Source organism: Tenrec ecaudatus, chromosome 6 (assembly GCF_050624435.1).
Source record: "Tenrec ecaudatus isolate mTenEca1 chromosome 6, mTenEca1.hap1, whole genome shotgun sequence".
NCBI lineage: Eukaryota > Metazoa > Chordata > Mammalia > Afrosoricida > Tenrecidae > Tenrec > Tenrec ecaudatus.
In genome coordinates, this window is record NC_134535.1 from 69,943,678 (window position 1) to 69,969,355 (window position 25,678).

The 25,678-nt window shown below is 39.7% G+C and overlaps 1 pseudogene; it reads right to left on the reverse strand.

The window, feature by feature from the left end:
• LOC142451434 (heterogeneous nuclear ribonucleoproteins A2/B1-like) lies at nucleotides 1-19,856 on the reverse strand (annotated as a pseudogene).
• Between the last annotated feature and the right edge of the window lie 5,822 nt (nucleotides 19,857-25,678).

Below are 25,678 nucleotides of genomic sequence, written 5' to 3' on the forward strand. Positions count from 1 at the left end.
CTACAAACTTAGTGCCTTCAAGTAGAAGGCTCGCTTGAGGACTATTTCTAGATACTTATCGGTGACAAGCTGGAGCCGAGCATCTTTCAGATGACGCTTATGGTGGATTTGGGCATTTGTGGACAATGCTAACAGCGCTGTGTAACACCACCTGAACAGAAAAGCAGCCAGGCCAAGGAGCTACAGTTCGAGGCAAGTTATGGGCATGGCAGAAAAGATAATGTTCTGCTTGAAGAACTGCATCTTAATCATTTCTGATCCAAATGTAACCGGTTAACGTCCGTTAAAAAAAACCCATAATTGTGAGTATGACTGGTGAGTTCTGTGTGGCTCTTGCAATGAATTTTCAAACCCAACAGAAACATAGATATTGCCAAGGGAGGTGCAGCTGGTGATAGAATTGATAAGATGTTATAAAATGGAGTCATGTCTTCACCTTATTCATAAAAATTGACTGTGGGCTGATGCTGAGGTTGATTCTCTTTCTCCCTTGTGAAAGCAAAAGAGATCAGAGATCATCCTCCATGCCATTTTTTTCTTTTTTTCCCTCTTGGGCTCCTGGAATCAGCTCCTCATTTTTCTTTCTCCCTCCTCTTTCCCGCTCCTCATAAACCCTTGATAATTTATGAATTATTATTTTATCATATCTTACACTGCCCAACATCTCCCTTCACCCACTTTTCTGTTGTCCATCCCCAGGGAGGAGGTTATATGTAGATCCTTGTAATCGGTTCCCCCTTCCTACCCACTTCCCTTTTCCTCTTCTCTCCAGGTATCGCCACTTGCACCACTGGTCCTGAGGGGTTCATCTGTTCTGGATTCCCTGTGTTTCCAATTCCCATCTGCACCACTGTGCATCCTCTGGTCAAACCAGGTTTACAAGGTAGAATTGGGATCATGATAATTGAGGGGAGGAAGCATTTAAGAACTAGAGGAAGGTTGTGAGTTTCATCAATGCTACACTGCACCCTGAGTGACTCATCTCCTCCCCACTACCCCTCTGCAAGGGATGTCCACTTGTCTACAGATGGGCATTGGGTCCCCATCGCACATTACCCTCATTCACAATGATTTCTCCCCCCTCCCTTTAGTGCTCGATACCTGGTCCCCTCAACCCTTCATGATCACACAAGCTGGTGTGCTTCTTCCATTTGGGCTTTGTTGCTTCTGGGCTAGATGGCAGCTTATTTACCTTTAAGCCTATAGGACCCCCAGATGCTACATCTCTTGATTCCATGTCATTTTTAGACACATATTATAAATGATTTTTTAATCTCATAAATATCAACATTATTATAAATGTAGCTATTTTTTAAATTTACTATGTGTAGGAGGCATCAGGTTGATCAAGGTGTTTACTAATGGGTGACTATTTAGTCCCCTGTGCCTCTGTGTCTCTGCAGACAAAAGCGTTGCAAAATGACTGTTATTTGTGACTTTGCTGCTAAAAGCATTGAGGGATAACTCAGTTATTTAGGATCTCTTTGAGGCTCTCTTGAATCTTGTATATCCATGTGATGTGTGATTGTCTTTGAACCTAGTGCTTTTATTATTCTAAGGTTAAGAAACTGTGACTAGTTAAGTAACATTTGCATAGATAAGAATTTAGGAATGTTTACATTCTTTGATGTTTGTCTTGTAACCAATTCCCTTGTGTAAGAAGAATATAAAAACCAAGCTTCATCAGATTGGAGTCCTCCAGATCCCATACTTTGTATATATCTCTTTCTTTTCCTTTCATCCGCACACCTCATTTTGGACCCAGCTTGACGCAGGAACTATGTATCCTAAAATAATGGCCATGTTGGAAAATTTGTCTTCTAGAAATACTGTATTACTGAAGCATGCCCCCATTTCACAAGACACTGCCCTGTGTGTGTATGTGTGTGTGTGTGTGTGGTGTACACATCTAGTCAAGAAACCATAGAGACGAAATGATTAAATGGTTGGCCACTAATCAGAAGATCAGCAGTTCAGGCCCACCAGCTGTTCTATAAGAGAAACATGTGCCAGGTTGCTTTGGTTAAAATAAAAAAAAGAAAAGACCCTTGGAAACTCTATTGGCCAGTTTCACTCTATCTTGTACAGTTAGTATGAGGCAGAATGGACCACACAGCAACAGGAAGCTGCCAATCAGATATGTCTACCAATTTCAAAGGAGAAGCTATAACGCCATGTTTGCACATGAATTCAATTGAGCATCTGATTGCTTACGAAGGTCCACATTTCTTGTAATACAAGGAACCATGGCGGCATATATGTTAGGCTGATAAGCATAAAGATAATCTGAACCCACCCTTCACTTCATAAAAGGAAGATGAGGGTTTGGGAAATATACCCCCCAAAACCAAAAGGGCGGCCTTATTCTGCTTTTCAGAGTTGCTATGAGTCTAAATCAACTCTATGATAATAGGTTTGCTTTTGTTTTTTGAATACAGTGATGCAGTGGCTCTTTTAGCTATAATCTTTCTAATTCCCACCAACGAATAATTGTGTGGAACTATGTAAATGAATTGCTTAGGGCCCACCAATGGGTTGGAATAGCTTGTTAATAATGAAAATAAGGTACATGACAACATGAAAATACGGTGATGGAGTCCTAATCAAGGGATTGATCTGTTTTGTCATCCTGTAGGCTACAAAGGAGCCACTACACAGAGAAAGGGGAAGCTTCAGGAGAGAGATGTAAATCAAAACAACTATGAGATACCACCTAACACCCTCAAAGATAGCCCAATGCAAAAAGTCAGAAAGCAACAAATGTTGGAGGGGCTGTGGTGAGATAGGAACTCTCATCCACTGCTGATGGACCTGTAGGTATGTACAGCCACCATGGAAATTGATTTGGTGATTTCTCAAATAGATGGAAATTGAGTTACCATACGACCCAGCCATCCCTCTACTGGGCTTATATCCAGAAGAAGCAAGAAACAAACCACGGCCAGACATCTGTGCACCAATGTTCATTGCGGCACAGTTCACAATCACAAGGAGTTGGAAACAACTCAAATTTCCATCAACAGACGAATGGATTAAAAAACTGTTGTATATACATACAATGGAGTACTATGCATCGCTAAAAAGCAGTGAGGAACGCATGAAGCATATGGAAGAACTGGAGGAAATTATGCTAAGTGAAGTTAGCCAAGCACAAAAGGATGAGTATAACATGAGTCCGCTGAGGTAAGTTTATATACATATAAGAGAGAACAGAAAGGTAAGTGCAAAAGGGGCACAGGGAAAAGCTACTGTATACAGACCAGGCGTGAGGTCCAGGTAGTATGGCAGGGGCCAGACCAAATTCAGGGCTACATATGGTAGCCAACTAAAATGGGGTTGGAGGGAGGAAAGGGGAAAGGGGGAAAAAAAGATGTGTGGTGTGGGGATAGGGCACTGACCCACTCAAGGGGAGGGTATTGTTTGTGTCTCCACAGGGAAAGTGGGACCAGATATAAAGCCAGTGCCAGACGAATGCAGTGTGCCGGAAAGGAGTGGGAAGCCAGTGGAGGGGCCAGAGGGCTCGGCCCCCATACCAATCACATGGACAACCACCCTTCACCCCAGAAGAATTTACTTGAGAGGATGGCACTGAAGCTGCAGCTAGGGGAGTGGGGCATGTCTGAGCAGAGCAAATGGGAACAAAGAAAGGGGAGGAAGAGAGATTGGAGCACACTCTGGCCCATCAGGCCTGGAGGACGATATCCCCACTCTGAACAGCCAATGGACAGAGTGGACAATATGGCTGATCCCACTATGAGACACGCCATCCCTTGATGGCCCAGGGCCCTAAGGGGGAAAACACTGGAGACTCGGGGTCGGGACTTGCCCAGACTGACCCTGTGACACTGGGTTAAACCACTAAAGGCGTGAGGCAGAGCAACTGTGGGAGCAGAGCAGGGAGCCCCCGAGGGAGATCAAAGGACAGACTCTGGGGCCAAAGCATCGTTCCCCATTGGCTCTGACTGAAGGACACGCATAGAGATTAAAAACCAGACCTTGATCTATTTACAGGTTTTTCTTTCTTTTTAATTTTTTTCTTTTAATTAATTTATTCTTTGATGGGTAATCAGTTTCCTTTTTTGTTGTCATAGCTGTGTTCTCACTCATCATCTATCTTGCTATGACTTGATTTTTGGTGCATATTATTATCTCTACAGATCTATCTATATAAGATAGACTGGATGAACAGTCTGGAGGAGAAAACAATGGGACCAATGGTTCTGGGGGGACCCAGGAGAGGTGGAGGAGGGGATAAGGAGGTGGTACTGACCAACCCAGGGACAGGGGAGCAATAAGTGATTCAAAATCAGTAGCAAGGAGGGTGTGAGTGGCCTAGTAGAGATTCAGCAAGGGCAAGGTAACCAAGAGAAATTACTGAAACCCAAATGAAGGCAGAGCATGATAGTGGGACAAGAGGAAAGTAAAAAGAAATAGAGGAAAGAACTAGGTGACAAAGGGTTTTATAGAGATCCAAAGACTAGAATATAACTATGTAAATATATTTTATGAGTGTAGGGAAACAGATCTATGTGCATGTATTTAAAGGTTAAGTACTAAGGCAGCAGATGGACATTGGGCCCCCACTCAAGCACTTACTCAATGCAAGAACACTTTGTTCTATTAAATTGGCATTCTAGGATGCACACCTTCCCAACATGATTGCTAAAGAAAAATGTGTGCATAAGCAAATGTGGTGAAGAAAGCTTATGGTGCTAGGCTATCAAAAGATATAGCATCTGGGGTCTTAAAGGCTCGAAGATAAATAAGCGGCCATGTAGCTGAGAAGCATCAAAGCCCACATGGAAGAAGCATACCAGCTTGGCTGACCACAAAGTGTAGAAGGGACTAATTATTAGATATCAAAGAACTAAAAATCACATCAGTGGGTGGGTGCCCACCTTCCTGATACAATCACTGAAGACAAACGTGTGCATAAGCAAGTGTAGTGTAGAAAGCTAATGGTGCCCGCCTATCAAAAGATATAGTTTCTGAGATCTTAAAGGCTTGAAGATAAACAAGCGGCCATTTAGCTGAGAAACATCAAAGCCCACATGGAACAAGCACACCAGCCTGTTTGACCACATCATGCACAAGGGACCAGTATCAGACATGAAAGAACTAAAAATCATATCAATGGGTGCCCACCTCCCTGATGCGATCAATGAAGACAAACATGTGCATAAGCGTATGTGGCGAAGGAAGCTTATGGTGACAAGCTATCAAAAGATATAGCGTCTGGGGTCTTAAAGGCTTGAAGATAAACAAGTGACCATCTAGCTCAGAAGCAACAAAGCCTACATGGAAGAAACACACAGCCTGTGTGACCATGAGCTGTGGAAGGGATCAGGTAGCAAACATCAAGGAACAAAAAATCATATCATTGAAAATGTGGGTGAATTCAGAGTGGAGACTCAAAGCCAACCGGGCACCCCTTACTGAAGGGTTGTTGGATGAGATGAACCAGTCAGGGTGCAGAGAAGCAATGGTGAACCACATAACTTTCCTTTCGTTCTTAAATGTCTCCTCCCCTCCACTACCATGATCCCAATTCTACCTTACAAATCTGGCTAGACCTGAGGATATATATATACAGATAGGAACTGGAAACACAGGGAATCCAGGACAGATGACTCCTTCAGGACCAGTGGTGAGAGTGGTGATGCCTGGAGGGTGGAGAGAATGTGGGGTAGAAAGGGGGAAATGATTACAGGAATCTATGTATAGTCTCTTCCCTGGGGGAGAGACAGCAGAGAAGAAGGTGGAGGTGGGCTACATTGACAGTGTAATATATGACAAAATAAGAATAATTTATGAATGATGAAGGGGTTCATGAGGTACGGGGCAGTGGGTAAGGAGGGGGGGAAAGAGCAGCAGATATTAAGGGCTCAAGTAGAAGGCAAATATTTTGAGAATGATGATGGCAACAAATGTACATATGTTCTTTTTAAAAAATATTTTATTAGGGGCTCATACAACTCTTATCACAATCCATACATATACATACATCAATTGTATAAAGCACATCTGTACAGTTTTTGCCCTAATCATTTTCTTTTTTTTATATTTATTACGGGCTCATACAACAGTTATCACAATCCAAAGTGTTCTTGACACAATGGATGTATGTATGGATTGTGATAAGGATTGTATGAGCTCCCCAATAAAATGATTAAATAAATAAAAATTAAAATTAAATAAAAAGGCCTTTAAAAAAGAAAGAAAGAAGAGCTGTGGGGAGAGTGCCTCCTTAGGGAGTGGAGCCCATCTCTGCACTGGCAGACCCTGGACCATTGGCACTTCAAGCTGTCAGCGTGGAGTTGGCAAATGATGGCGGGAAGCAGGAGTAGAGAACCAGCAACATCAGAGGCAGCAGAACAAGGAACCAGCAGATGAGCAGAAGGGGGCTGCCCATCACAGAGCTAAGCACCTTAGGGCAGGAGGCTTGTTGAGTCCAGGCATTCACTGGTGGAGAACAGGGATTTGCTCACTTACCCAAGTAGGACACAAGGTGAGAGGCCACAGCATCAAGAGAGTTCAAAGGGAAGAAAGAGGCCTGACTGCGGGGTGATTGAGAAAAACTGTAACTAGAGAACAGTTATCCTGTCTTTTCTGAGTTGAATTTTACATTCTTACTTCCCTAATAAACCCCTTAATATTATTGCAACGAATCATTGAACCCAACGGACAAGAAGAGAATGCTATAGAAGGGACTATTGACTTCAGAGCCGGTTAAAAGTTGGGGCGTGGAGGCATGTGTGTCCTCTGCCTCCTGGAATCAGCCTTAGCAGGTGACCATGACCCTCCTTTCCCCCTTGTGAAGCTAGAGCAAGCCAGTCCCCACTATCCCATCCCCGTGACATACCCTTCTTTGGAGTTCGCTCATGAGGGCCCCTCACAACACCTCCCGTTTTTCTATCGGGCTTACCTACATTAACAAAGATGGTTTGTGCTCTTCATATAGTGAGTGGTTCATCTGAAATATTATATTTATTTGATAGTTTTCTTTTTTATATGCCTTTCCCATTTGTTGGTCTTTAAAGATAGAAGTTTAAAATGTTACATAAAAAAGTTTTAATTTTGGAGTTTTCCCTTTTACATATATTCTAAATGATTTTCATTAATTTGAGGAAAGACAGATATTCAGTATTTTGGGTTCTACTTGTTTTACTATTATGACTATATTTGGGGATATTTCTAGAACAAGTGGGATTGTGTATTCACAATTTAAATTCCTCCCTCTGACATAAAATGCATACTTTAAAAATCGTTAAATTAATAAAAATATAGCTTATTTGTAATTGATAAGTTAGGCATGTTATTTGATTTGTTGTATGAAGTTCTTCCTAAGAAAACAAAGAAGAAAAGTTATGCAATAACATATTCCTTCACTGCTAGTTTTAAATGCCATTTTTTGCCGCATGTAGCTTCATGATAGTTTTTAATCTTTGAACATTTTCTACTGCCCAAATTTATATTAGCACATGACTTTGCTTATTAAATTTTTGTATTTCCACTTTTATTTTGCAATTCATATTCCTCCTCAAAGTTTTACATGATTAAATGAAACAATCAATACATAAAAAGACAGTTAATTGGAAAAATTATGAAATAGAAAACAATTTTCTGAGTCAGTATGGTTTAGGGCATGGCACTTTAAATGGATTTACTTGGCCCTCTAAAAAGTTTGAGAAGACGTTTATACAACAAGTAGACATTTATAACCTTACAAAATAATTTAATAGCTAAGTATGCAACATTTCCTTGGTTTACTGACATGTCCATGAAACTCATTTGTGAATGTGCCATTTTTGCTATTTTCTAATAGTCATATTTCCTCTCCTGTACTTCCATTAGGCTACACAATCCAATTATTTGAAAAAATAATGCAGCAGAAACAAAATAATATAAAGTCTTTTGCCTATTCAACTTGATATATTCTTGGCTTGAGAGGAATTAAATCCCAAACTGCTCTATGGCTGTGTTAGGCTTCTCAGAGTATGTTCATAGGAGTAGAGACAGGATTCTTACCGTCTTTCTTATGGTACCATCTCTCAACCCACCAGATATAATTTGATATATTGAAACCAATGATCTTTTAACCATCAGAAAGCTCAAGCGTTGTAATATTTCTGCTTGCAGACTGTCATTCTATTATTTTATTATATCTCTATGTGACTGTAACCTTCTCCATGGCATATCATCGATCTATGTGTACAAATGTGTGAACATGTCCAACAAATATTAAAAAACACCTGTGATTTGATGCAGAATTTAAAAGCCATGACATATAGGAGATTTTTTTTAAAGAAAAGGAACGCACTATTTTCTTCTATGAGGTTCCAAAGTCACAACTTCTGCCATAGTCTCAGACAGGTATAACCTCTGGAGTGGAAAGTATAGTGGATGTATTAACTTGATAATAGATTTTAGTCTAATATTTACTAATACTAATGTGTCTTAATGGGTTTTAATTATTTACTTTGGTTCAGACTTTATTCATCTTCATCATATATTTATAATTGCTGTATTTTGTTAATTGTTCAGGGATGCTGATGGTGCATAGGTTTAATGATCTTTGACTTGAAGGACTAGGGCTGGCATATTTAATTATATATCAACCTTATGGACCTAGTGATAGTTTCGTGAAGTTTAATGATAGGCGCTTTGCCTAAAATGGGAGTTAAAGCATTGAGTAATATCACACTGATGTAAAAATAAAATGAAATTTTACAGAATCACAATAAACCACCATATGATTTAATGTTAAAATGCCTGAATAAGTGACACACTTCCAAAAAATGCACATTCTACATTGATTTCTTACTTCCATTTAAGGGTAAGAGTATACACTTTCTTTTCTCTCCTTTTGTACAGAAGGAAAATGAGGCTGGCTGCTCCTATAAAGAGGGATTATTTGGGATCCGTGCTCCACTGTCCTATGGGGGTGTTATGAGTTGGAACAGATTCTGTAGCCAAAGACTTGCTTTGGCTTATACGTTTTATGAAGCCTTGGTAGTAGCTCAGTTTCTAACTGGAAGTTCAGTGTTTCCCAACTCAGTTACTAACTGGAAGGTCGGTGGCTCGATCTCACCCTCCCCTCTGAAGGGGAAAAGTGCCGGCGACTCCTTCCATAAAGTGTATAGTCTTGGAAACACCGTAGGACTACCCAGGTAGCAACTCTACCCTGACTTAGAGGGAGAATATGAGTTCAATTGACTTGATGGCAGTGGGGTTTTGCTTGATTTATTCAATTTAAAGGGCAATTTTAAATATACTATTATTATAAGCTGGATACAGATCTACTTATTTATAGGCATGCATAACTATATGTAAATAACCCTCTGATAAGGCAGCATGTTCCTTTTAAAACTTACCCGGCATTTGAAACTTCCAGGTATTTTAATTCATGCAATTTTTCTCGTACTGCTATCAGAGTACGGGAAATGTCACTGCTATAGACGTGGATGGAGGAAAGAATAGTGGCAAAGCACTTTCGGTTACGTGTAAGGAATGGGAGACTAAAGAGTGCCTTGTTCGAAGCTGCCTGCTTGCTATTTTTCTCTAGGGAATTGGGGTTAAATAAATCAGTAGTTAAAGCTTCATTTAAAATCTACAATATAAACTCCATTCTAAATCACCAACATTTTCTTTCACTTGTTATATAACATCGTTCAGAGGTTATTTTTTACCCATTTTATAAAAATGACACAATATTAATGGTCAATGCTTGCAGCACTTTCAAGTGCAAATCTATGCACTATTTTTCATTCTCATATTTTCATATTAATAAGCCAAGAGATACTGACTGAACAGAATGGCTATACCGGTAACTATCTCATGATTTATTAGAGGTATGTTGGGGCCAAGGGGGAGTTCCGGGGGAAGGCAGCTTGCCTCCTTTTTTCCAAGTGATTTCTAGCTTTGTGAATACAAACAATGGAGGGACCAAAAGTTTGTTTTCATGTGTGTACAGGAGGTTCTGTTGTGAATGTTGATGATTCACATCAACAAATTTATAATCACATCATAAATTTAAGTTCAAAAACACGGGTTTAAAAATATATATCTATATAACTAGTTTTCATCAGTGGAAGCCATATAAGAATGTAAAATCATGGCATATTCTTCCTTAATCCTTTTCCTAGTTAGCAAAACTTTTGGAATGACTTGGTCCTTTCTTTGCCTTGAATTCCTATTCTGAACTAAATAGCCAATGCCCACCTATTACTTATCCCATCCATTCCCAGAATGTGATGCTTTTTATTTTTTCAAACCGAGAGGTGGGAAGCCAAAAGAGAAAATTAGTTGCAAAGCGACTGTGAACACTCATAAAAACAAGAGGCATGTAGAACCAGCAGACAGATTGGTGTGTTGGCTGCTGTCAAACCCGCTCACACTCGTGGCGACGAAGGTAGACTGGATAGATTAACGGAGTAAGATAGAGTAGGACACGCTTTCCTTTTTCCAACAGTGAAGTGAAGCTAAAGTCAGTTTAAAAGCACTACCCCCCCCCTGAAGCTATCAGATTATACGTTTCATAAAAATAACAGCAGACAAAAGAAACTGTATGTCACATTTGAAAGATTTATGAAAGAATTACTAAGAACAAAGGAAAGGGGAGCTAAAATCCTCAAAATAGATATTTTGAGAGAAATTAAACAATAATACCCCATTGTCTTATATGCATGCCTTTAATACAGAAAATTGATGAGTGTGGCAAAGATGAGACAATCTAAGGAGGTAAAAAATGATTGTTTTGCAATTAATTTTGGAATATTAATCTAGACACAGTTTAGCAATGAATGTTCTAGTACTGATTTATTTGAATTGAGCCTTGGTTTCACTTCCTTTTCAGAGAACTTGCTGGCTATAGCCATCGACAAATATTTCCTTGTAATCCCAAGTCGTTGAGAAAAAAAATAAAATACAAAGGAAGAATGAAATGAACTCGTAACGTCCTAATGAAAGCTGAAGGATTTGTTCTGGTCACGGGCATCTGCAATGGCCCTGCAATTGAACGCTGGCTGCCGTGGGCTGCGGGGTGAAAATAGAAGGGGCACCATCTCTGAACGTTCCGTATTCTCTTGGTAAGCCCGGCTTTCTCCACTGATCATCTCTAACTCCGTATCCGCGCTCTAGCTTGACAGTCTTTGTAATATGCTCTTAATTTTCTTCACTTTTATAGGTATTCATAGAATATGATCGGAATAAATGTAGCTAAAGGAATGAAAATGCCTACATTTATTTCTTGAAGAAAAAAATATATATCCAATATTTATTAAACCCACTCTGCCAACCAAAAAATGCATGTTAGGAAAGAGAAATCTTTTTATTATCAAATCTTCTCAATGACTGTATTATTTTCTATATATTTTAAGAGTAATATGATATGTGTATAAGATTCATGTAGAACTTATGAAAACAGCACAAACATCTATGTTCCCAATACCCAGGTTAAAATGCTGGTAAAATAAAATCTTCCCATGTGGTCATCTGTGACCTTATTCATTTTCTTTCCTTTACTAAATTTTAGGATAATAATTTTCTCTATTTTATAACACCTAAAATATATGCATAAACCATTGGTTATTTGTGTGTTCCTACTTTTATATGTTCCATGAATGGAATGTTGTCAGTGGCGGTGTTGCTCGGTACCATTGAGTCAGTTCTGATCCAGAGACCATATGCACAAGAGAGTGAAATCCTGTCTGGTCCTGCACCACAGTCACAATTGTCCTGTGCTGGACTCCATCGTTGCAGCCACTGTGAATCCATCTCCTCCAGCGGCTTCCTCGTTTGTGCTGCCCCTCTGCTTTACCAAGCACGACATCCACATAGTATATATGTATTATACTGTATGTTTGCTTCTCTGGCTCATAATCTTTTTATTGGCATGGTTTTGAAATATGAACACACACAAACACCTTGCTGTTCACTTTTATTGCTCTCTGATATCAACCTAAAAGTGCTCTGACTTCTAGAGTAGAGACTCCGTGGCTGCTAGCTGAGAAGAGCTCTCTGTGAGCATTTTTGCTAGATGTGATCCACCACCCCAGGACATGCAAGGTCGGTACCCAAGCCTCTCCCTGGTCAGTATTCTGCCCAGCGTGCTTCTGAGTTTCTCAGCAGTGGCCTGGACCTGCTGCCGACTTTGTCGGGACCGATGGGAACAGCGATTGCTCTTCAGCAAAACGGGTTGGATGGTAAGAATGGCAAATGGCATTTCTCCAATTTCCCTTCCATTGCTTTCTTTGTGCAAAAGACCCACGCCAACCCGCTTCCATGGAGTAGACCCTGATGTATACCTTCCCCGTGCAAGGTTTCTGAGGCCTTACATCTCTATCACTGTAGCAAGTCTCCTCTTTCTGTCTTGGACAGGCTGGTGGACTCTAACTGCTGACCGTATGGGAAACAGCTCGACATTTATGCAACTGTGCCTTAGATTATGACCAACCAATCCAAGCTCACTGCCATGGAGCGACTCAATCCTGAGTCAAAGTGTCCCAAGAGGACTGAATAGCAGCCCCTGGGAGTTTTCTGAGATCGTGACTAGAATGGCCATGATGCAATTCATTGCTCTGCAGTTTGTTGTGTAATTTTCTCCTCATTCTATTTTCTTAAAATTTTCATCATGGCTGAGAATCATGATTCCAAAAGGACTCGCTGCCACTGTCAGTTCGGATTCGTTGTGGCCCTATAAGATAGAGGAGAACTGCCCCTCTGGGGTTCTGAGACTAAAACACTTTAGGAAGTAGGAAGCGTCGTCTTTCTCCCACTGAGCGGCTGCTGGTTTTGAACTGCTGACCTTGCGGTTAGCAGTCTATCGTGTAACCCATGATGACACCAGGACTCCTATCATTAATCATGATTAGTCACATCTAATTTAATAGATATGATAACATTTGGTATTTTAAAGCAACACCAAACTTGTATTTCTGGGATAAATTCAACTTGATCATAAGGCTTTAGAGAGACTAAACTTTATTTGATTTAATTTGTGATTGTGTTTATGAGAAAGTTGACCTATTTGTCCCCATTCTAGTATTATCTTTTTGCATAATTCTTTCAAGAATACGCTGGCTTCTTAAAGTAAACTAGAAAATGTTCCCTCTTTTGCTGCACTCTGTAATAGATGGTGCAATATTGAAGGATATTTTTGTTTGTTTTAATATCTGCTATGACACACTGTAAAAAATAGCATAGCTAGTTTACAAAAGTGCCTTCCGGGTGAGGGTGAGGTTGGCAAACACATGCAGAACATGTGTGCTATTTGTGTGAAGCTGAAGCACTCCATCTTATGGGTCCTGATTTTACGTGTGACAAAATTTTCACTTCTTATTTATTATTATAGGAATAATCAAATATTTTATTCTCTCTTAAGACTATTTTGTCAATATATTATGTCCTAAAAGGTTGCCCATTTTGTTTAAATTTTGTAATACTTTGGCTCATTATTTTTGTTGTCCCCTTTAAAAGCTGCATCTCTGAAAATAGCCCTTTGGATTTATATTCATGTTTATCATGTCTTTACTCTTAATTTTACTGTATATAATTTTCAATTTTCTTCATGTTTTTGGAAAACCAGTTCGTGGACATGAGCATTCTATTCCTTTGATGCTTATATTCTTTGGTTTCTTATATTCTATATTCGTTGGCCTCATTTTGTTATGTTTCTAGATTTTTAAATGATTACAGTAGTAAATATCATTCCTCTCATTTTTTGTAAATTTGGCATCATACATTTTCTCAATTATTTATATAGCTGCATTTTATAAAGTTTGATATTGTCAAAGTATCCTTTTGAAAAGTTTATAGGGATTGCACTCATACAAATATAGAATGAGCACTTGTCCAAAATGTACTAAACTCTTTAATAAAGGAAAAAGGTAACAAAGCTACTTCCTAGACAACTGAATAATAGGAGTTTAAAAGGTTTTGAAAATACAGTGTTTTGATTTCTAAGTTTTGGTTTGACATGTAAGAAAACATGAAAGCTATCACTCACATTGTTACAACAAGAAAATAAAATGAACTGAACATCAGAAACTTTTCCTGGATCCATCAGAGGATGGAAGTTTCAGGGAAAATTGATGTTCTAAAAATTAGAGAGACAAACAGTTGGATACAGAGAATTGCCAATTTCCAGGAATAGAAGCCCAGGAACAAAGCCCATACCTCAGCCAGTGCCTGGTCAGAAGGCCAGACTAAGAGCAGATGAAATGCTGAAAACGCAGCATGGACTGAAGACATTGGTGATTTCATGGTAGATTTTTCTGTGGGAGACCTGGGTTCTGTTCTCTACTAATGTAGTCCATGTGCAGTTTCTATCAATTAGAGAACAGCCTGTTGGTATAATAATGACAAGTTTCATCAGTGTCCAGATTAAGTTAGACTTGGAAGAAAGTCCTGGTTATCGCAACAAAGTGTGATTTCATTGTTCTACCCAAGGTCAGGGGCTGACTTAATGGCAGCTAACCAAATAAAAGTTTCTTTTTGTCATAAAAATAAGCCATAGTTGAGAGATCCAAATGTTGGAGCAGCGACTCTGCTTGGAAAAAATATCTCAAAGAATCTTCAAGGAGATAATCCAGAAGGGCTAGACATCACTTTAAATCATATCCCATGTGTGTTCAGAAGAGTATGTTATTGTTATAAGGCTCTGCCTTCAGTATGGATTATGGCTCAATTTAAAGAAGACCCAAATCTCCACAACTAGACTAATAGGTAACAACATGGTAAATGGAGAAAAGGTTGGAGTTGTCTTGGATATTGTCTTACTCATATTCACATCCAATGCTCATGGAAGCAGCAGTCAAGAGATCAAAAGGTGTTTTGTATTAGGTAAATCTGCTGTGCAAGACCTCTTTGGAGATTGAGGAGCAATTTGATATGAATTTATACTATAAAAAGTTCAAACAAACAAAAACACCTCACTGCCCGTAAATCTGAAAACCTGAATGAATACATGGTGGACTGAATACATGGCTCATGCCAGGGTATTTTCCATTGCCTCATATGCATGTGAAAGCTGTACATAGAATAAGGAAGACTGAAGAATTGTTACATTTAAATTGTGGGGCTGGAGAAAAATATTGAAAGAACCATGGACTGCTAAAAGACTAAATCAATCTGTCTTGGAAGAAGTCGGGCCAAGGGCTCCTTAGAGGACTAAAGGACCTGAAATACTCCCTTGTACTTCCTGGCTTAAGTGAAGATGGCTAACTGTTCTATAGCAAGCACTCTGTCCTCCTTTTTCAATAATAGAATCTTACAGGTTTTTCCAGGTCCATCACCACCTAGATAAAAGACACATTTTGTAGACTCTTTCCAACCCATAACGACCCTATGAACAACAGAGCTCGTCCTGCACCATCTTCACAATTGTTCCTATGCCTGAGCCCAGTGTTGCAGCGACTGTGTCGATCATCTAGTTGAGAGCCTTCATCGTTTTCGATGCTCCTCCATTTGACGACGCTTGATGTCCTTCGCCAGGGACTGACAATCTGCCCAAAGTATTGAAGACCACGTGTTGCCATCCTTGCCTCTAAGAAGCATTCTGGATACACTTCCTCCAAGGGAGACTCGTTTGTCCTTTTCGAAGTTCATTGTACTTGCTGCATTCTTTGCCAGCTTAACAACGAGTACAAAAGAGGATAAATATATTTAATAGAAATTAAGAAACTACTATTTTCCTGAGCTAGAAAGAAGAAATGAGATGAGACTGCTGCCCGAGGACGAGGAAACTGCTCTTCTCTTCGGTGGGAGACAGCAAGGTCACATTCACCAATGAAACTGCAGGAAAACACAGTGTCTCAAGGGCATTGGAGTTTCATTTCGGTTACTGACACGCTTGAAATCCTGGAGCTACCTCTGTTTTCATTCTCACTGCTGAAAATGAGTAGTCTCTACTATTATCTCCAGGACTATTCAACACTAGAAGTACCATCAAAACCAGAATGTTTCCTAACGTCTTTCTAACTTTCATAGGCAATGGAAGAAGCAAACTGCAAAGTAGGGATCTATCAAATCTGGAAACCTAGTTTAGGGGATTGCTAGAGCCTGGGTGTTGCAGTGGTTTGTGTTGGGCTGCTACCTTCTGGGCCTTCAGCTCAAGATCACCAGGCACTCCCAAGAAGAAAGACAGGGCAAAGAGTCAGCCACAGAAACTCACAGGGACAGCTCTACCCTGTCCTGGAGGGTCATTCTGAGTCAGCATGAATCGACGGGCAGTGAGATGTTTTTGTTTGAGTTTTTTATAGTATAAATAATAAGGAAGAGTGTTAGTCTGGGTAGACTAGAGAAACAAATCCGTGGACACACATATTTGCATAAGAAAGAGATTTATATACACGAGCAATTGAACATTGAGAAAACACCCCAGCCCAGTCCAGATCAAGTCTTTAAGTCCAATATAAGCACCTATGTCCAATACCAATGTATAAAGTCCTGTTCAGACTCATGAAACACATGTAATGATGCTGAATGTAGAAGATCACAGGCCAGTGGGTAGAAAGTCTTTGGATCCAGTGTCACTGGAAACATCTCAGCGCTGGCAGGGGTCTCTGCATCAGGGTAGTTCCATGTGTCTTGTCAGTTGCTATGTCTCCCAGGTTGTGAACAGTCTTCCACCTCCAAAGAGGAGAATTCGTCATTTCCCAGAAACCTTGGGGGAAGGGCATGCCCACAGAGAGATCTCATTGGCCATATCCTGATTAACAGCCTAGACTCCACCCCTATACTCAATCCTTAAATTGACACTAGATTATGTAACTACCACAGGAAGTATGAAAGTAGGATCAAGAACTAACAGACACCTCTTTGGAAAAACTAGCAGTGATCTTTGGGATAGGCTGGCTAGGAACAACATCCATGATGGAGCAGCATTTAAACAGGGATTTTAATTAGGCCAAGCATCATATGTATAACTAGGGAACGAAAGAGCAAATGTAAGATTTAGTAAATGTAAGATGACATAGCAATATGTGTGGCAAGATGGACAAGGTCAATAGTTGGACTGTGATAAATGAGGTCTGGGGGCCAAAAGGGAGATAAATTTCAGAATCCTTTAGATACTTTGACTCATGATAACAACTTTATATTTCATTCTCCATAATGAGAAGCCATTGGAGGGAGGTGGAGGTTGCTAATATTGATACTGTTGCCATTGTGAAGAGCTATCAAGTCTAATTTTATTTATAGCAATTCCATCTACACCAACACAAAATGCTGCCTGGTCCTATGGCATCCTCACAATTGTTATGTTTGAGTCCACTGTGTCAACCCATCTCTTTAAGAAGCATCTCTGTCCCCACTCCCCACCCCCATGCTGTACTTTCCAGGATCCCTGGCGGTGGGTGGAGTGAGTTACAGCCCCTGAGCTGCTAACCTCAGAGTCCACTCTTCCAAGATACCACGCACTCAATGGGAGGAAGATACGGTGTCTACGCCTGTATAGATCTGAAGTATTTGGAAAAGTAAAGGAGCAATTCTACTCTGTCACATAAGGTCACTGTGAGTCCGAATGGCAATGAGTGAGTACTTTTCCGAGTATGATATATTTTTCCATGGATTGGTCACTCCTGATAACATGCCCACAGCATTTGATCCCCTCACGTCTAAGGAGTAGGTTCGCTGTCCTTCCAGAACAATTTGTTCATTCTTCCATAGGCTATGGTATGCTCATTATTGTTCACCCACACCACCATTCAAGTTCATCACTTCTTCAGTCTCCTTATACACTGCCCAGCTTTGTTGTTTGCATCAGGCAAATGAATATATCGCATGGGTTCAACACATCTTAAGACCCAAAAGTGTAATATTTGCTTTTTAACACCAAGGAGGACGTTTGAAACAAAACTGTGTTCAATAAAATGTATCATTTGATTTCTTCACTGCTGCCCCACAGGAATTGATTGTGGACCAAAATTAAAATGGCATCATTGACAATGTCAATCATTTCAATTTGTTATGATATTACATTTGTTCATGTTGCAGTGATTTTTTTTCCCTCTTCTGAAGTGTAAGCCAGAGTGAAATCTTTGCTCTTCATCGGTCAGTACTTGAAGTCCTCTTACCTTTCAGCACCTGTGGGTAGGGGTGGGGTGGGGTGGGGGGTGGGGGTGCCATCTGCGCATCACAGGGAGCAATGAATCTGCCTCCAGTTCCGATGCTGCTTTCTTCCTCACGCCATCCAGCTCTCGGATTATTTGCTCAAGCATGGAAATTGAGTAAGTCTGATGGAAAACATACAACTTCTATGCATACTTTGTTTGATTTTCCACCAGGCAGTGTCCCCTTGTTCTGTTCAATACTGCTTTGAGCTTCTTTCCAGCATCTTTGGTCTTTGGATAGGTTACACATGAGTGTGATGAAAGGCCCTAGAATTCTCAAAAATCTCAGTGTTCTTCATAATTTGTTATGGTTGACATAAATTGACTTCCTTTGCATAGTGAATAAAACACAGGTAAAATTTTTTTCTAATAGCCTCTGCTTTTAGTCATAATCCATGTGAGAGCAGTAATCACTTCTTCTAGCTTTAGTTTCTGGCAGTTTCCTATTCATGTACTGCTGCAGTTATTTTAAACTCTGTTAAGGAAAACTTTACTTCCTTATAATCTTAATGATATTTTAAAATATTTTCTTATCTGAGAAGTTAAAAAATTCCTTATTTATTTATTTGTTCCTGGTACCACTACCAGAATTTACAGGGTAATATACTTAATGTAATGAAAAGAGAAAGAAATAGCCACAACAGGTAAGACCTTAGGAATATGCATTTAACTGATATTACATTATATTAATCAATAGCTGCATTTTTGAAAACTCTAGCTATGACAGTCCTGAACCAGAAGGCTTTCCTATTTAAGCTGCAATAACTTTGCTGTCATGCATCGCTCCTCTGTGGCAGATTTTGAAAGTTCCTCTAAGGCATTGTAACAACTGTCACAAAGGAACCTGTAACTCTCCTGACAACTCCTCGCTCTCCCTCCTGGGAAGAACTGTAGTGCTTTTCTGCTCAAATTTTAGAACCTTCTGATACCAAGTCTACCATTCCAATCACCACTGTAAGGATGGCCTTAGGCTTCTTCCACCAAAATGACCCCTCTTCATGGGTCCAAAATTTGATTCCACTCTAACTCACTCACACACACCCACACACACACACACACACTCACTCACTATAACCAGGAACACTGCATAGTTGCCACCATTGTCTCCAAATCCATTATATCCACTGTCACCTCCTCCATAACCATAGCCACAACTCCCACCACCATAGCTTCCTCTTCCACCAAAGTCCCCACTGCAGCTTAGGTTCCCTCCACCACCTCGAAAGTTTCCTCCAAGACTCATAATGTTGACAGATCCATCTCCATCATGATCTCCCTGTGGTCCGGCAGACTGCCTCTTGTTTTGAAAGGGCCGTTTTCACTTTTTCATTATGCCTAGTAATGGCACGGTGCTTCTGAACAACAATTCTATCAGCCACACCATGATTATCAAAAGTTACAAAAACACATCCTCTGTTTTTCCCAACTCTTCCTGTGCTCCATGCTATTGATGGATTCAATGTTTCCATACTTCTCAAAGTAGTTTCTCAAATTATGTTCTTCTCGGTCTTCTTTAATGTCACCAACAAAAATTTCCTTACTGTTACATGGGCACAAGGCTTCACCGCATCCTCTCTAGAAACAGCTTTCTTTGGTTCCACTGCACATGCATCCACCATGAGTGGCTGGCTCACGTTGCTGCATCCATTCTTCAACACAAGAGGAGGTCACAAAGCCCACCCCCCTTCAACGTTTGGGTTGGGGTCTCTCATCAGCACAGCCTGCGTGTGATTCATTTCTCGACATGTCTGATTCCAAGGGCTCAAAGAGATGGTCAACGTTTAGAGACTAATGATGGCACATTTACAAAATGATTGATACAGTTGACGTACAGATTGTTATAAGAGCTGTAAGAGCCCCCAAGAAAGTGATCTTTTTTAAAAAAAAAAAAGGGAAGAAATGTAAAGTTCCTTTTAAAAGAAATTATTTTCATGCAGAACAGAATTTAAAATTCTCATGGAATCTATACTTCCTGGACTCATTGAGGTTGGATGAACCCACAAAAGATTGCCCTGAGGTCATCTCTAAACGTCAAACCAAACTTATCCCTGGAAGTCTCCTTTACACTCTGCACTGGCTTCTCTGAGACAGTAAACAAAAGGGCCTTGTGCTCCTTGGAGAATTATCTCTATGTGGGATCAGACTGATTAGAGCAATTTGAAAGATTAGATAGAATCTTGGGGACAGTGAGTTGATGCCAATGCAGAGGAACGGTTCAGAAAGGGATGTAAGAATGGTTGCATAGCTCAATGACTGTAATCACTGTCACTGAATAGTCACGTAGAAATTAACATATTGGTGTGTGCTCTGCAGTGGATATTCTCAACAGCAACAATTAAATAAGAAAATAAACTGGTCTTTTTAAATCAACTAATCGAAAGAAAAGAAAAGAAAAGAAAGGTTTCTCTTCAACTATCCCACACCACCAAGGCACAGTTTTTCAACTGCTCTGGATCCTGACCCTCCGCCCCACCACTGTGATGGAGATGACCACAATGGGGCTGAGGGAGACTGGGCAGCAGTTTTGAAACCATTTTGAGTTGTTCAATGTTTTCTACATTCAGTTGGCTACGTCACCACAATCAGTAAACTGATAGATAATAGCATTAAGTCATGGAGTTTTTTGTTAATGTAAAGAGATAAATCATCACATGGTCTTTAAGGATCATATATCCAAATCTTTAATGACTCAATAAATAATATTTTTCTATGATGTAAAATATCAGCATGAAGTTGAATAGAACAAAAAAAAATGAGAAAAGACAAACTAGATCTCTCTGTTCTTCAATAGCTTACATAAAATATCAAAAGTTGAAATTATTGAGAAATATGAAATTATTCCAACATAGACATAATATAAATTTAGACACTCATAGCATGCCCCAAACAAAACAATTCCAGATGAATTAAATAGATGTAAGATATGAAATTGGAAAAATAAATTCTGTATATATTGAAATGTATACAATAAATCTAAATGTGTTTTATTAAGTAGAGAGAACACATGTAGAAGGATTGCTATATTTGAATAATTTTATAAAGTAAAATTTCTGTTTCTAAGTAAAAATTATAAACTCCTTAAAGCTAAAAACAAACTAGGAAAACCTAATAGGAAAGAAAAATGACTAATATCTGATAGATGAAAAACTACAAGCTAATAAAAAAGTTAGAATGTACAAAAGTAAGTTGCCATAAAAATAAATAAATAATCCTCAAAATTATAAATATTAATTAATAATAAAGATATGCTAGATATTGACTGCCACATAAGTAAATACAAAATTAAACAAAAATCATGTACCCAAACTGGATGTAGCACCAGCATTTGGGAGTGGGATGGCAGGGATGGTTATGGATTGTAATTCTTATATTGTTGACATGCAGTCTTGGTTGGATTTTAAATTGGTACCTATTTTCTGAAAAGCAATTTGGTAATATATTTTGAGGTCCATTGGCACAGTAATTCTAGTTTTAGAAATATATCCTAAGGAAATGAATAGGGATGCAGACAAAGACATATGTACAATGATATGTTGGACAGAATTATTTATAAAGTACAAAATTGCAAGCTACTTGAAATAACCAACAACATGGTGGTGGTTAAATAAATCATTATAGGTTCAAGTAAGGGAATATTATAGAGGCATTAAAAATCTTGCCTAGAGGAATATTTAATGGTGTGGGGAATGCATAAGATGTATTATTAATTGAATTTCTTTCTTATGAAACTGAATCTGAAGGTGTTTGGATCAAAATTGTGATTAATGCTAACACATTTAATTTCGCTTTACCCCAAATTTCCATTATACTGGACAGGGAATAAAATAGGGTAATAACTTATGCAAGTATTGGAAAATAGGGAAGAATACAGACGCTGAATGCTACATCACCGTGTAAAGGTTACTGTGTTTTGTTTGGCTTTCCTTCATCTGTGCTATACTTCGGCCCAATTTCTGAGGGGTGTGGGTGGAAGTTGAAATCTTTACTCGGATAGAATCTAACATATCTCCAATTAAATCAAGGATATAAGCAACGGAATAATTTATAAATGGGTGATTTTTCTGACCTTCAGGAAGTAGAAACCCTTTTATTTCCCTTCATTATTTTGATCTGAATATAGGTTAATATGTGATCATGCACTTTTTACATTTCTACTGGAAGTCATTTTGAAAGGGAAGAAAACAATAAATGGACTGAGGATCTGCAGAGGATAGGGGAAGAGGAGTGTGTGGCTGAGCTGTGGACATTCACATCACCTGAACTCTCCCAGTTCCTTGGCTTCTAGGATGTCGCAAGGTGTGCATCTCTTTGGGTGAAACGAATCGAAACCCAGTAAGTTAAATTAGTCGACAGAAAAGTTCTTTGTTTTGGTTCATTTGTAGTTGAGGGCTTGCAGTTAAACAAGGCCAAACACAGTCTATATTTCCCCATTTGTTACCCTATTTACAACCCCTTGCTTCTGCAAACCTGACCCCACATTTGGTATAATAATTTTAGACAAGGAAGAAAACCCAACAAGTGTGAAGAAAAAAAGAAAAAAGAGCCATAGTTTAGCTTACCACCAAGGTTGTTTAAAGGGCCCTGTCGTCTCCAGGGGTCAGAATGATTTCACATCAACCGTTATTTATTTATTTATTTATTTTGTTTCAAGGAGCTTTGGTGGCATAGTGGTTATATATTGGCCTACTAAGCTCAAGGTCAGCAGTTCAAAACCACTTCCCAAGAGAAAGATGGCACTTTCTACTCTGGTAAAGATTTACCATCAAAGAAACTCACAGGGGCCAGTTCTACTCTGTCCTATATGGGCATTATGAGTTGGCATTGACTCAGTGGCAGTGAGTTTGGTGTTTTATTTTTTCTGCCAACTTTTTTCATGACTGAGCAGACACCTTGCAGGTGACTTCCATTTCCAGCTGCTTGGAAGAGATGGGATTTGAAGGGAAAGCTAGAACAAGTAACCCAGCTGAGCTGATTCTGACTCAAGGCAATCCACGCATGTTAGAGTAGAGCAGATTCCATCGGTGTTTTCCAGGGACTTAATTTTTTCAAAGTAAGTCACTAAGTTTTCTTTGGAAGTACCTCTGGGTAATTCAAAACCTCTATGCTTTGATGAACCAGGCAGTGTTTCATTCTGTGGCATGTAGGGTCACTATGGGTTGGAACTGACTCAATAGCTCCTAACAACGACAAGGTACCGTCTTGATGGGATCTATCCCGTGGACTTGATACTGAAGAAAGATTAGATTTTGACAAAATGAAAGCAACAAATAAATATAGCCAATAAACAAATACAAGGGAGATTATAGTAATCCAGTTGAAGGATTATAGTAATCCAGTTGAAGTGGCTCGACATACGAATATGGTACATAAAATGGCAATAGAAACTTTGGTATATGTATAAGTAAGTATTCTGTGAAAAAAGACATTCCATCATTTGGAGGTTGTGTAAATAACAGAACGTCTTGGACAAGTGCTTGTGGGTCTTGAACATGAACCCCCTATGACCCCATCCCTAGGCCTGAGGTGTTCTCCTATCAACAGGCCAAGAAGGAGCTGTCAGACTTGAATCTCCAAGATGTCCAGGCAGTTGTGCTGCATCCTGAAAGGGTGCCACCATCTCCCCAGCTAGGTGTTCCTGAGATGAGGATTGGCCAGGACACCAGACTGCTACAGAGCCTGCTGATCAAGGGTGGGCACAGCTTTGAACCAGAGGCCAGCCTGAAGTCCACCAGGGGCTAAAAAACCCATGCGGAGGAGGAAAGCCTACAGCATAAAGGTTGTGCCTGAGGGAGCCGCAGAGACTAACAGTAACATGAACATCATACACCTGCAGCCAGGGTGACCCGGCCTTATCTGCAGCTCTGTGCTCAGGGAGCACCAGTGCACTCACACCGACTAGAAGCCCTGTGTCCTGATTAAATCCCTCTGGTTACTGCGGGAAAATACTTGGTGGATCCACAAACATATATACAGCTGGATATTGAGATAGGACATTATGTGATGATGTGTAGCTATATTAAATTTTAAAATATAGAGCAATCAGAGATCTCCAGTTCCATGAAATACTAACAACACTCTAATTCTTCACAATGGCATTCACAAGGAAGAGTAATAGAAGATAATTGGACAATCTTCTCTAAGAAATGATTAATTAATTCTGCTTTCACTTCACGTATTAATCTGTATGATTGCTTCGGGAGTGATAGAAATGTTTGAAGATCTTCTCTCAATGACTTCAACTTAAAAAGAAATGACTTCAAATATTTTAAAGTTGTACTAGCTGGCCAAAATAATTGCAGCTATTTTGTCCCTCTATCTATTGACAATTCTTATACTCATGGACTGAATTCTTACCTCTTTTTTTAGATTTCCTTTTCTTTAGCTTCAATAGTCTCTAATCCAGCAATTAAACATGCTCAAGTCTTTCTTCTCAAAAGCCAGCAAGTTAGAAGACAATTCTTTGTTGAGCCCACGCCTGATTCATGCTGCTAAAGGCGCCCTCTTCCCTGCCCTGCCACAAAGCTTCCCTCTCACATCCTTCGATGCGGCTGCCTTTTCCCCTTCACTACCTTGTGTTTGCAGCTTACTCCTAATATCGTTGCTGCAAAAGACAGTGTGCACTTACCTTACCCGACATCCCTGAGCCAGTTTGTAACCCTCTTCCCTCTTTCCCTTCTTTGGTTTCCATGCCATTAATATGCCAATGACTGCTAGCTCTGTTTCTCCAGTTCAATCCATTGGGACTTTCAGACCCATACATTTAAGGAAAATGCTCATTTTTTTCGACTTGGGAATGTCAGTTAAAATACAAAAGGATCGCCATTAGAGGCCTGTATCTACACTGCCACTTTGCCTAAAAGTCAATAGGATCAGTAAGAAAATGTAAGGCTTATAGTATGAAATAGACTCAAACATTTATGCGGTCTTCTTTTGAAAATTTCAAATTGTAAATGCTACATTAAACTGAAAGGCCTTTTTATTTTATTTTAATTTTTATTTATTCAATCATTTTATTGGGGGCTCGTACAATTCTTATCACAATCCATACATACATCCATTGTGATAAGAACATATGTACATTTGTTGCCATCATCATTCTCAAAACATTTGCCTTTACGTGAGCCCGTAATATCTGTTGCTCATTTTCCCCCTCCCTCCCCACTCTCCCCGACCTCATGAACCCTTCATCATTCATATATTATTATTATTTTGTCATATATTACATTGTCTGAAGTCTCCCCCTGCCCTCTTCCCTGCTGTCCATCCCCCGGGGAGGAGGCTATACGTAGATTCCTGTAATCAGTTCCCCCTTTCTACCCCACATTCTCTCCACCCTCCAGGCATCGCCACTCTCACCACTGGTTCTGGAGGAGTCATCTATCCTGGATTCCCTGTGTTTCCAGTTGCTATCTGTACTGATGTACATCATCTAGTCTAGCCAGATTTGCAAGGTAGAATTGGGATCATGATAGTCGGGTGGGGCGGGGAGGAGGAAGTATTTAAGAACTAGAGGAAAGTTATATGTTTCATCATTGCTACCCTGCCTGGTTCATCTCCTCCCCACAACC